We start from the raw sequence: 13,942 nt of genomic DNA on the forward strand, positions 1-13,942 counted from the left end.
TCTAGGCACTTAACCTCCTGTGTAAAACCCCTGGGAGCTTATCGTCTCGTGAGGATGCTTTTTGGCTTGCTGTTGGCATGCTTCCAGAGGATTATGAAGAAGGTGAGAGGGAGTCAACAATACGCTCTTCTTCCAGGATGATATCCTGATATACGAGAAGGATTGTGAGGAACATGATAGAATCTTAATGGAAGTGTTAAGGAGGGTAGCTCGAGTGGGTTTGACATTGAAAAAAGACAAATGTAAGGTTCAGAGCCACCGCTGTTTCTTATTTGGGTCACACAATGGTGGCAGAGGGAATCAAGTCTAATGCAGAACTGGTTGATTCTACTGTTAGGACATCGGCACTGGTGGACAAGGATCAAGTGAGGTCTTTCCTTGATTTGTCCGAGTTCTATTCCAAATTCACACTCAATTTCTCTGTTTTGGCTCAGCCCATCAGGATGTTGTTGAAGAAGGTTGCCAAGTCCGATGGTCTGATGACGGTGAGAGAGCTTTTGAATTTATCAAAAAACATATTAGTGTGTTGCCTACTCTAGGGCATGTTGATACTACAAGGAGAACCATATTGACCACTGATGCAAGTCTTAAAGGTTTGAGTGTGGTGCTCTCCCAGAGAGGTGGTGAGGTGGATGGCGTGGTGGTATCTGAGTAATGAGAGCTAAGGGGTGCAGAAGAGAAGTACTCTGTGCTAGAGAGGGAGGCCTTGGTGTGTGCGTGGGCAATTATGTTTTATTTGTGGGGAATGCTGTTTACTGTTCGGTCTGACCACAGGCCACTGGTTCATTTGTTTTTTACCTGAAAGAATGATGAGCTGATTCCTTGTATCAAAAAGTGGATGGAGGTTCTGAGTGAGTTTAATAGGTGGAGTACATTCTTGGTTCAAAAAATGTGGTTGAGGATTGCTTATCTCAGCAACCAGTGGATGGAGAGTTGGGAAATGTGTTGTTGGGAGTGAAGGTTGACCAATCTGGCCAGGGTAGTTGGATTTATGAGGGTGCACTGCAGGGAAGCGAGTGGGAAGCTGCGAGAGAGGGAGATGATGTTGCGAAAGAGCTCAAGGAGTTCATTGTCAGGGGCTGTCCCTGTTATAAAGCTCTCTCTGAGAAATTGAGGAGGTATTGGAATGTGAGGCATGAACTCAGCTGGGCTGGAGGAGTATTGTACTGGCGCAGTTGTCGGTTAAAAGTAAAATAGTCAATCTTGCACATGAGGGTTACTTGGGGAGGAACCTCACTAAATCCAGGGTGAGAATGTGGGATTGATGGCCTGGATTGGATGGATAGGTTGAGTGTGTTGTCAAAGAGTGTGATGCATGTGTGCAAAGTGATAAAGGAAAAGTCATCTCGAAGACTCCATCATCTCCGATAGAGGTTCCCATTGAACCTTGGAAACAAAAGTGGGTTTGGACTTTGCTGGTCCATTCCATCTTTTGCTTCACAATGAACGTTATGTGATTTTTATGGAAGATTACATGTCTAAGTTGGTTGTGATGAAGTGTGTGAGCTCCATTGACACCAAGGTGGTGATCAACATTTTGAAGAAGGAATTCCTTTGTGAAGCTATTCCACAAGAGCTCATAACTGATAATGGTGTTCTGTTAATATCTCACGAGATAAAGGAGTTTTTGAGTAGTCTGCCCACTACACACCTGAAGACGGCGCTGCATTCTCCGTAGGCCAATGGTCTTGCGGAGCAAATGAATGGTGTAGTCAAATCCTGTGTGTAGAGAGCGGTTATGACAAGAAGACCTTTGGCTGAGGTTCTGAATGAGGTGTGGTAGGCCCACCAGAATACACCTAGTTCATTCACATTCAAATTGCTGTTTTTCTAGATGAGAGGTTGCATTGGCAATAGGAGATTGAACCCAGGATGGTTGTGTAGGAAAGGGCAAAAGATGGAGCAGGTGCGAGGTGAGGAGTTGAGTCAGCTTAAAAGGAAGGGGTGGTGGCTCAGGAAAAAGTATCAGGGGAACAACAAGCGTTCTTATAATCTGAGAAACTGCACCAAGGATGAAGTATGAGATGTTGGGGAGGAAGTTCCAGCTAGGAAACCGGGATTTGTAAGGAAAGGCGAATCAAACTACATGGGTACTTTTTTAATTGAGAAAGTTATGAAACATGTTGTCAAACTGAACAGTGGAGATGTACAGAGCACATCTTGGTTGGTGAAATCGTATGCTTTTATCAGTCAATATCTTTACGATTATCTATTTTTGAGAACTTTTGTAACTAGATGTTCTGCTGTTTCTTATGTAAAATTATGTTGAACTAGGTTTTCTTTAGCATATTTCGCAGTTGCTTGTGCTATATACTTTTTTTATTATTAGTTTCAAGTAACTGATGTTTACACGCAATTTATTTTGGGGCGGAATATATGTTGTAATGGCTTGGAAGGTGGTGATTCCAACTAATACAGGTCATCTTGGAATGACCACATGTAAGAAAGGAGAGTTGAAGCAGGAGAGCTGTAGTGTGAGGCTGATTGCCGTGGTTTGTGCTTGATTGGAATAAAGATCTTCTTCGACCCTGGACAGGACTTGTGGATTATTACTGATCTTAACAGTTTCCTTGCCTGAAGCACTACATGCAGAAGCGTGGGCTCACTTGTGAATGTCTAACCATTCATTGGGTGTAAAGGGGCATACGTAATCCTTTTCCCAGCGCAGTTGTACCGCGGAATTGACGGACTCCTGTGAAGCATTGAGAAAGGCATAGATATCAGAGAGAAGGTGTTTGTCTGTATTTCTAGCAAGAAGCCATTTCTGAAATGGAAATAAGGGTCAGCTAGCGTGGGGGGTGGATGGCAGGCTGAATAACCCAGTGGAGGATGCCAGTAGGCGGAGATTGGATATCACAGTGATGCTGGAGCAAGACCAATGGTTCAATGAGATCGAAGAAGTTGCCTATTAGTTTGCAGTTGGCTTGTTGCCATTTTATTAAGCTGGAGTCCTGACAAGCTGGAGGAAAGGCTGAATTGCCGATAATTGGCGTTTGGACGGATATGCGAGTGGAGATCTTTTTGGGATCTGCACCCCGGTCCTCATTGTAGCTCTAAGAACAGACAAAATGTACATCTGAGGTGATCTGCGATGTTTGGGCAGTCAAAGAACCTTCCAAAGATGGATGCAAGCGATTGCCTGGTTGCTGAAGCCCAAGTGCTACTCCGAGGAGGATCTAGTCCATTCCCCTATGTATCGAAGCTGAGCCGCTTGATAATATGTGAGATGTTAAATCCCGAGGTCACCATCCGCCGGGGATAAATATGCCTGATTATTGGCTATACGTGCTTCCCAACACGCCCAAATGAAGTCTTCTATAAGATGTTGTAATTTGTTCAAGAGGTGTGGTGGGGGCTGCAGAGGCAATGTCTGCATAGCATATAAAATCTTAGGCAGCTGGGTCATGTTGATGGCATCCGAGCCAGGAGAGCGCATAGACCCTCCAAGTCTGTATAGCAAAGTGCGCTTTCGACAGAGGAGTCCCGCAATTGCTTTCTGCAGTTTGAGGTGGCGTGGAGTAAATGTGGAGGCCTAGGTAAGATACCCCCTGCTTGGTCCAAGAGAGGATGGGAAGAGGTGCCTGCAGGTACACTGGTTAGCCTTTGGGACCACTAAATTGAGGATCTGAGATGTCTAGAAATTGACTTTGAACCCAGAAGCATTCCTAAAAGCCTCCAATTCCTTCTTTAGAGGGGGCAAGGATTGGAGGGGGTTAGTCAGAGCTATCGTGACGTCACCAGCATTGAGAGCAAGCTTATGATTTCTCCCTCCTATGGTGATTACTGTCATTGCACGGTTGCTATGAATACGTTCTGCTAGGGGCTCCATACACAGTGCAAAAAAGTAGCAGAGACAAGGAGCAACCCTGCCAGGTTCTCCGGGCAACGTCAAAAGAGGAAGAGGTCAACCCGTTAACCCGAACCGTTGCCCAAGAACCGTATAGGTACATCCAACCCAGCGTTGAAGCTGAGAATAAGGTACACCCTTTCTTTAGAATGGAAAGACATTGACTTGTAATCGTTCTCAGACGGATATATGACGGTACAACGCGTACCGTCACAACGCATACCTTTACAACGCGGCCGTGACAACGCAAGTCGTTACCACGACTTGCGTTGGGGGGGCGCGGATTTCGAATAGTTTAATTTACTATTCTAACACCAGTCCCCGTGGACCCTAGGGAAGGTGTTAGGATAGTAAATTAACTATTTTTAGACCTTGAGCGCCCTCCAGCGCAAGTCGTGGTAACGACTTGCGTTGTCACAGCCGCGGTGTAAAGGTACCGCGTTGTGAAAACATCGTTGTAAACGATGTTTACCATCTCAGACACATTCGAAGTGCTTTCACTAATTGAGACACGTTTACTGGTTTTTCTAGAGATTATATGTACTTATATTAATTTCTAAGCTATTTTGCGTACTAGTATTCATTTTAAGATTATGTGGAAGTACCCGTTGTGCTATTTATCTGCCTAATTATGAGTACTGACGATTCTTTTGGTACATTTTACAATGTTTACGGCATCACTATTCGTCTTGGGTGTTAAGCGCTATAAAATAAGAGAATTCGCAAAAGGAGTGGTCACGAATTTATAGCCCAGTTTGCAGGCCTGCCAAGTGTCACACATCAGGCGAGACACTAGCGCATTTCAGTGTGGTAATCCGCATTACCGCACTGAAATGCATTGTCACGCATATCAGTGTCTGTCAGCTGTAGCTAAAATCGCTCTAATAAAACAGTGTCTGTGGCAGCGCGCCGCCGTGGCTTCCCTTTGCTGCTGCAGCAGGCGCTTGGGCTCGCAGTTGAGCTAAGTTTGCTTGCATCACTCACTGAACTGCTATAATGTATCTTATGTTTCCAATTTACGCGGCGCGGCTCTCATTACCAGCATGACGCCATTGGGAGGAGACATCACATCCTGTCGCAGCAGCGCGCGCGGGCAGTTTATAATTTTGCGAGCTAGAACTGGCGGCTCGACTGGGTAGTTTGCGGTGCATTTAATAGTCATGACCCGGGTCGCTGCAAATAATCATGGCGCCGGTTGAAGCGCTCACAGCCCTGTTTTCTGCAGCTCATACCAGCTCAGGCCATCGCCTCTTATCACTGTAGTTAATAATACTTCTCACCGGCTTCATTACAGCAGCCGAGCCGGGAGACGGAGAGAAGTGAGTGTTGCAGTGGCCGCCAGGACAGTCTGTTACTAGACTGCTTAGCCGGAAATCACAGGAGTCAGGACAGCTGAGCGGGCAACACCACTATCCCTGAAGGCGGGCTAGACCCCCGGGCGGCAAACTCGAATTGCCCGGCCCGATGTGACTCAAGGCCTGAGTCTGCTTGCAGCCAGCATTGCACCTCTGCAGACCGGAGTCGATGCCTTCAATCATAGAGCGCTGAAACCCCAAGCCGCCAGCAATGTGGGTGAGCGTCTTAACAGTTATGGGAGCCCGGTGCGTCTTCGCTCGTCGCCTGCCTCTAATGAAAGTAAGTGGAAGATTAAACATCACTTAACCTCTGAACACGGAAAACTATTTGTGCTCTTAATGTCCCTGTGCTCATTTGTTTGACCCGATTTATAGCGGTCGAGCAGTCAGGAAAGTGATTAGTAAAGCTTTTTATTTTCAGTTTGTCAGAGGCTGCAGAAGAAATTAAATCAGAACACCTGGTAAAAATTGTTGGTAGTGGAGAGTCTGCACCTCGTATACATTCAGGACCCCAATGAACAATGATGTGCGCTTTGAAGTGAGGACCCCCAATCTTGAAAACATCCTCATCTGCCTCCTTATCTCCCCCCACTGCAACCCCACTATAGCAGTCATTATGTTATTCTCTGTAATCAAGGTGAGCAAGTAGCAGGCAGACTGCGCCGGTTTCAAATTTACAGAAACGTCTTTTTGTTTGTAGTGGCATGGCGCGCACTATCAATGTTTTGATTAATAGTTCTATCAGTTTAGAAGAGCACTAGATGCTTCAGTTTATGGTGCTTTCCATCAGTTTTAACATCATTTTAGAGCGTCTTGTTGCTCAAATGGGTGTAATTTCTGTTATTAATATGTTTTCCAAGTCTTCATTGCTTGATTTTGCTTGCGCTCAAAAAGTGTCACTCATAGTCATTGGAATGTCACTCATAATTACACAGAAATTATGAAAATGTCACACTTGGCAATCTCAAACCTTGGCAGCTATGAGTTTGGCTACCTCTTACATTTTGTTTGCTTTCGATACTTGCACAAGTGCCACCATTGCCTACGTAACGTTTGTTTTTGTACTTGAGTGTCTGCCATGTATTGCAGCATTTTACCTTTACTTGTACTTTATACGCTTTTGTAGCCTGCACACGTCATTTTTTCCTCCTGTAATGCACCGTTTGTTACCTCTTGTATTTATTTGTTTGCTCACGTTTGTCACTTTTGCCTCATGTAACTTAGCGTTTGCTTTTGTAATGTGCTCACTTGTAATGTTCTCATGTATCAGTTCTGTTCCTATTGTGAAGCGCTCTGACACCTTCGGGTAAAGTCCGCGCTATATAAAAACGCATAAATAATTAAATAAAATGTTAACATATTATCCATAACATGTCTGCAGACCAAAACAACTGAAGCTAACATGTGTGTAAACTGTGCACAGGAGGAATTCTGAACCCACCAATCACTGCCGAGTTGAAGGAGACGCCTTCTCTGTGACTGGTTGGAGTGACGGTGTAGGCGTGGCCAGTGAACTGGTGCGTGGCCAGTGAACTGGTGCGCGAGCCCATGGTACGGTCGTCCTTCACTGAGAGAGATCGCTGAAGAGCGGCAGCGGGTAAGAGACTAGCGCGGGAGAGAGGGCTCTCGTGGGTTGCGCGTGACGGGATCCAACGTACATTTGCACAGGCTCCGCCCACTGTAGGCGGTGTGCGCGCATGCGCGAGTTACCTAGCCCTCTTGGACTTGAAGTGGAGTGCGGACATGAGTGTGGCGCGGCGCCCAGAGAGAGCGCAGGATATATAATGCCTCGTTTATGACGATAGCATGCGCAGGCGCTTAATGGTCACAGCAGGGCTTTAAGTGGAACGAAAAAACTAGAGAATTTCTGAAAGGGGCGTGGTCGGTGTGATTGAGGGCGTGGCTTAAAAATATGCATGCCAAAAAAATTGTGCTTAGCATAGTGTGCCACCCGACTGGTATTGTGCTGCTTGGTCATTGAATACAAATATATAATACAACAAGTAACACCATACCTATAACAAGTCAGTGCTATTGGATTTGCCAGGGGTTGTTAGTTGTTAAAGATAAATATTCAACAATATGGCTTCGTTGTATAGACTATTGAAAATGTTTCAGTTCTATGATGAGACTGTAAAAGAACTATTACGAATCTCTCTGCAGTTACCTCAAAGGTAGTAAATAAAGGGTGATACTGCTGCAGAATTAAGATTTTTTAAAACATTTTTTCAACCCTTAGGGCAAAAATGCAGAGCTCAATAGGAACACGTCGTAGAACCTGCTATTTAGAACTGCTGGTGCTGAGCACTGGCAGGACCCGGCCTACTTAAATCCCTGGGTCACAGAGTTCATATGGTAATTACATTGGAAAACTTTACTGCTCCAACCCACATGCAGGGATGGTGGATTTAAGAATTATCAGTGGAGGCAGAGGGGCTGAGTAAATGACTCAGGCTGTGGTTACCATGTGAGCATAGACGCTACCCATATAAGCTCTAGGAAACAACGTAAAAGCCATCCCTGTTGATCACAGCCCACAACAGGTCAAGATTTAACATGTTGAGGTGCCTGTTGCATACATCTGTGTGTATTTAGCCGTGACAGCCAGGTTGACCGGACTTGGTCCAGCACCAGGTCATATGAGTACATACCTGCCAACTCACACAGTGCTGCTGTGTGACACATGATATCGGCTTCCATCACCTGGTGATGAACCGATGTCACGGTGGCGGGGTTAACTAGCTAAATAACCACTGTAAATTGTGGTTTTCCAACTCGTTTTCCGAGGCTTTGAACAGCCGACGTATATTAATGGGTGTGAAAACACCCCAGGACGTGGACACCAGCGTCAGGAAGCTTTTTTGTGGGGTGAGGAGGCTTAGGGGCGGGATGGAGTTCAAAAGTGCCTCCTAAAAATTGATACTTGTATAGCACACTACTCACCCGCAAGGGTCTCAGGGCGCTTGTACGAATACCGCTGTGGAACCCATCCTGGCTTTCCCTGTGAGGTGTCTACTCCTGGGCATCCCCAAGGTGGAGGCCAGGCATCCCTAGCGTTGTGGGGGCCGTTGTGGAGATTAAGCAGCTATTGCCCAGAGTTGCAGAGTGGGACTCCATGATTGGAATAGGCACAGAGGCGAGAATTATCAGGTCAGTGGAATTTTGAGCCCAAGACCCGCCGAGGCGGGGAATTGAACCCTGATCCCAGGCTAGACCTCTGCATCATGGTCTGCCGCTCTAACCATTGAGCCACACTTCTCCACCTCCTAGGTCCTAGGTACTTCTCAGCATGGGGCCCCACCCCCTCCTCACAATGTGAGAGCGTTCCCCAAGTTGGCAGGTGTGTGAGTGGATCCACTTGGGTGGGATTGTAAAAACAGGTCAAGGACAACCAATATTTGCCCGGCGGTATCGCCTCTTTAACCCACAAAATCTTAATCAATGAAGAGGCAGGCGCTGAAGACTGGAAGGCAGGAAACAAGGTTTATTCTCTCCGGAGGAGAACACATCAGTTCGGACAGCCAGTATCGTCACGAGGTGCTCTAACCGCATCTCTGAGGCCTGGCCTCTTATACACAGTTTTGTGATCTTTATTGCAGGTAACACATTCTTGCAATGCTTTGAAGTATGAAAGGACATCCTCGGAATCTCCCCTTCAGGCCCGTTCCCACACACATTTACAGTTGAAGTCCCCACCCCGGTCACAATAGGTGATGATTATCGCGCAGCTGGACATTCCGCCGATTCACGGAATGTGTGGGGTTGATCGGATATCATAGGGTGGGGGCTTTGATCAATTCGAGGGTCCTTTAATGGGGGAAGCTTCCTACTGTACGGGGGGGGGGGGTAATAAACAGTATCCGCAGGGCCAGGTGGCGGCCTGGGAACGGGGAAGACAAACGGGCACACAGGAAAAGGGGGTTTGTATCGAAGGGTCTGGGACCATGAAAGGAACGAAGGGAGGTGTCGCGCTGGGAACAGGATGGGGTTCTGAGGCAGAGCTGCGCTGAAGAGGGGTTTATGACCCAAGGCATGTGAGAGCGGGGGGTGGCCAGTGCGTGGGGGGCTTGTGAGGGCGAAGGGCTGTGCTGGGGGCCAGTGGCGTGCAGAGGGTGGTTCTGATCGAGGCACCTAAAATGGCGGGTGCGCACGACAAAAAGTGTGGCATCAGGGGAAAAGGCAAGATGGCGCAGATAATGTTTACCAAACCGTACTAATTTTCCACAGTCCCCCCTTTAACATTCCCAAGACATCTTGCTGGCCTATTTCCTATCCATGTCTACTGTGGCGGTCATAAGTAAAGAAGTAGGAACCCAGGTGAAGGAGCTATAAACATTACATTTAAAATCTTTCGTCTTAGGAGGCGGGCCTATCGATAAGCTCGTTTGCAGGAAAGTCATAGTAATGCAATATCGGACAAAAACGATTCTGTAGCGAGAGTGTTGAGTACATTTCATAGATGCTTATAGTCATTCGGAATATGAACTGATAGGTTATTACATATGTAAGTTCTTTTCGTATTCGGTTGGAGCGTAATCAATACAATGGTGGCTGGGAGAGAAATGAGACGTAGTAAAAACGATAATCAGGGGTGTCATTGTTCGAAGGGGAAGTCCTATTGTCATGGACCATTATTAGTGAGTTCTCAGCATTCTTTGTCGTCTTCTGTTGGCACTGTGGAGCACCGGCGGTGGAGCTACGTGTCCAGCTCTATTCTAGGTCCCGCGTTGCAGGGCATGACCTTTTCCTCGCTTTCCTGGTCAAAAAGGTCCTTTTCGCCCTGTGTCCTTTTGAGTCGATTGTCAAAGAGTTCATGTGGAAGAAGGGGGGTGTGTGAGTAGTCCTTAGGGTAGGTCGGAGGAAAAGGGGGATGGAGCAGGGCCAGATCGGGAACAGACCAGGGGGACGGAAAATTTTAGGTAGGTGGGCCCATGACCGAGTTCAGAGAGCGGGGACTTTTCGGCACATGTTGATCATCGAGCAGGGGCATCAGGTCAGCCCTTTCCTCTCATTTTGTCGGAAACAGTGCCTCGTCCTGCGACTCCTTACTGTTGCGGTCTCGCCTTGGCCAATGTCGCAGATGTTCCACGATCTGTAGTCAGGCCGCGTGCTCCCACATCCGGTCTCTCTCTCCTCCGACAGTGGTACCCTTAAATGAGTTTGAAAAGACAGTCTTTAGAGAGTTGGCAGAGGAAGGTAATCACATAAGTCTATTTCTCTCCCAGCTCCAAGCAAATGAGAAACATTCGTTACATTGGGGTTCACAACCAACATATAAATAATAGATGATGGGCTTGCTGGATTTCCTATAACTTTCTTTCGTAACTATTTCTTTGGTGTTTGTTGGTGTTACATTCATTGTCGTGGTACGAGATCTGGTACCTATTCATTGCATTTTGTTTATTACAGTCACATCAGTTCTTCTGGCAGAGACCCACTTTCCTAGTACGAGCCTTACGAAGCTATACCGTTCTCCAGGGCTTTATATTTTACGAAAAAGTGCAACGTGCTACCACCATGGTCTGATAGGTATCTTTCTGAGGAACGAACATAGGCTAAACAATTTTCCATTCGATCAATGCATCCTACCTTTCAGCTAAACATTTTACTTCTAACAGGGTTTATTGCAACAATTTCTTCATTTTGGTCTAATCTTAACTTTGCAAACATCATTCTAATTCCTACATGGTCTCTTACAACCTGACTACTTCATTAAAAAACCGAGGTCTTATGGAAAACAACTAGGAACATAGCAAACTGTGGTGAGGGACTATCGTCTTGCTTTGTGTCATGAGGGCGTTATCTAGCAGAAGGCCACAGTTCAGTTGGTAAGCGTTCAGTGACATTTCTCGAATTCTAAACTCTGTAGCTTGCTCATCAACAAATCATTTCTAGGAACAACGGCTGGCCTGTGTTAGTCGTAAGTCGACCCATCTCTTACAACCGGGGGTGAGGGACATTGTTAAAACTCTCGTCCGGGGCAGCTGATACAAAACCGAGGGCGTTCTGGGAAGATGGGGATGTTTCGGTCACTTTTACTGTTTGGGTATTGAGACAATTCGGGACGGGGAAGGTCGCGTTATCTGAGGCATTTTTTTTTATCATAGAAGCCACTGACATGTAGTTCCCTTATTACGGGTCAGATTAGGGAACCTCAGTCGTCTTACCTGTCCTTTCCTTTTTGGCCAATTCTAGGTTTCATCAATATTTAGCAGAAAGGAGAGGTAGTGACACGGCATCAAGGTGATTTTTATTTAAGACAAATTTTCGCAAATACTTGCGGTAGCTGGAGCCAATTGGGTGGTGCACCAGGGGTGGCGGTTTGCCAATTAGGTGCTAGTCGTTCAGGAGAGTGAGAGTGTGGAGGAGAGAGAGAGAAAGAGAGAGAGAGAGAGAGAGAGAGAGAGAGAGAGAGATGTGCAACAATAGGCTAAATAGTACACGTGCGACATGGGGAGTGGCCGTGTATTAAGATAGGCTATTCAGCGCATTACACAACTTGAGACATTACGGGTCTGTGTTAGAATTTTGAAAGCATGCAGTTTGGGACGGACGAGCATTAGGCCGGGTACACGGGACATGCATTGAGTAAAAGGCACCATTGTGCCGCACTTCTCGCACTCTCGGTCCTTTGACTAGTTAAGTCAACGCCTCAGTCGCATAAAAACATTTTCTCATAGTCTCAGACATACGTGACATGTGCCCATTCACGCAACACGGATTAGGGGTGATCGTGTTTCATCATATCATACAACTTATTGGCTCTTTCGTTACAAGAGCAGTTTGTGGGTGTGTTTAGGTGCCACCTTGCAGCGTTAGTCCGCTTCATGTATCAGACATGGCGAGGCTTCAGATCTTCACCATACCTCAGTCGTGATTCCAATGTAACCTGTAGAGGGAGGAAAAGAGGGGAAAGGAGGGGGACAACATTCGAGCATATCAAATGCATGGGCACGAAAGTCCTTTACTTACCACATACTCGTCTTATCTCCTCGGGATAGAATCCCTGGGGTCTTGGTTTCTGAAGCCAGGGGGGGGGGGGGGGGCAGTGTGTCCTTATAGGCCGTGTGTAGGGAAACGTTAAAAAATCAGAGGCACTTAGTGCGAGGTATCTAGTTGGTAGATGTATCTAGCTATCGGGGTCCTTAAATCTTTTTCAACGCTGTGATGTTCTAAGGCATATCAGCTCTTCGGCCAACTCTGTTCCCTAGTACCTTTGAGTGCCGTACCTTTATAACATTCTATCATTTACACCGCTTCACTTTACCCGTCCTCAGAAGTCGAGGTCCTTCTCCATGCGTTAGTTCCTGAGCCAGTCGCATACTTGGAGGCAGAGTATCGTGTCTTAGATTCGATCCTCCATCCGGGGCTGAGCAACCATTTTCTAATAACCTTAAAAAGAGAGCAAAGCAGGGTGCACAGAAAAACTCTCCCGCTGTTCCCATATTTAAAGAAAAGCATGCAATACCTGTTCATAGTTTGGAAAACCTTTATTTGCACAATCGTTCAGCATGTAGATATGAGAGTGCAATCGTATTTGGCCGGACACGGCGATGGCTGAAGCACGTACAGTAAGGGGGGTATTTTGCAGCATTAAAAACATTTAAAAGGGTTTATTTATTCATTTGCAGGAAACTAAAAAGGTCTATCAATAGGTGAGGGATCAAGGGGCATTCATTTCATAATTGGAAGCACAGTCAGACTAGTTGTAATCAAATTTCCTAAATGCATACCGTGGGCGTGTGTCACAAGCGAGGTTATGTATCAGTTACAATAATATCATAATAAATCGTACATTGAAACCAACATTTTTTTAACAGGGTCCTTTTACATGTTCGTCGAGTGAACCCTCCCTCTTTGTCGTCAAGTGTACAAAAGATCATATACATATCTCAGAACATCAAGTCTTATTAGTTAAAAACACCACGAGGTGTTCGTAAGTTCTTATTGACACCGGCGCCATTTTGGGCGGGCCGGGTTAGTCCGGAAGTAGCATCAGGGACAAAATGTTTCCCACAACCGGCGGTTGGACCAGAGTCGTTTTCGGCAGTTCAAAAAACTCGTTCTAACAGAAGGGCTGGCTATGTCGTGGTTATTTCGTTAGCGATCAAGGCAGTTGTTCCTCATCGGAAGCCTGCAGGGGCCGAGGGCTCCGGGGACTTTTGTAGAATCTTCAAGGCTGTGGGGATGCTGTCGGAGGTGGGGGCTCGTGCCCCGGTGGGCAAGCGTCCGAGTTACACTGCTGGTCAGAGTTACTTTAGCGGCCTAGACCCGCCTTCCAGGGGGCCCAGACGCCATTTTGAGGCCCCGCAGCAGCCGCCCTTCGTCGAGTCTGCAAGAGTGGAAGAGGCCCTTTGGGGTGAAAGAAATGGAACACCGTGCCGTAGGAGCAGGACATTCGGCTAGGGTGCAGCTGTGGTGCCCCCACCTGGGGGGGCGAGGGAGACTCGTTCGCGCCGTCTCCCTCTCCCAGTGCACCCCACGCCGCCCCTTCTCACGGGCATACATGATGGCCACTCCACGTCCCGTGCTCCACAAGTACTCTTGAGGGCCATCGTATGTCTTGTGCTGCGCAAGTATGGCCGGCGCCATCCCATGTCCTGTGCTGCGGAAGTATGGCCGCCGTTGCATGTCCGGTGCTGCGCAAGTATGGGCACCGCCGTTGCATGTCCGGTGCTGCGCAAGTATGGGCGCCGCCGTTGCATGTCCGGTGCTGCGCAAGTATGGGCGCCGCCCGGCT

The 13,942-nt window shown here is 47.1% G+C and overlaps 1 protein-coding gene across 1 annotated transcript in view; it reads left to right on the plus strand.

Annotated features, from left to right (window-relative positions):
* The first annotated feature begins 6,714 nt into the window (after positions 1–6,714).
* OPLAH (5-oxoprolinase, ATP-hydrolysing) overlaps positions 6,715–13,942 on the plus strand; it is a 270,496-nt gene continuing 263,268 nt past the window's right edge. The window contains exon 1 of the mRNA XM_078686543.1: positions 6,715–6,799. The gene's annotated coding sequence lies outside the window, so the exon portion shown is untranslated. The remainder of the gene's footprint in view (positions 6,800–13,942) is intronic.

Source organism: Lissotriton helveticus, chromosome 4_1 (genome assembly GCF_964261635.1).
Source record: "Lissotriton helveticus chromosome 4_1, aLisHel1.1, whole genome shotgun sequence".
NCBI classification, from domain to species: domain Eukaryota; kingdom Metazoa; phylum Chordata; class Amphibia; order Caudata; family Salamandridae; genus Lissotriton; species Lissotriton helveticus.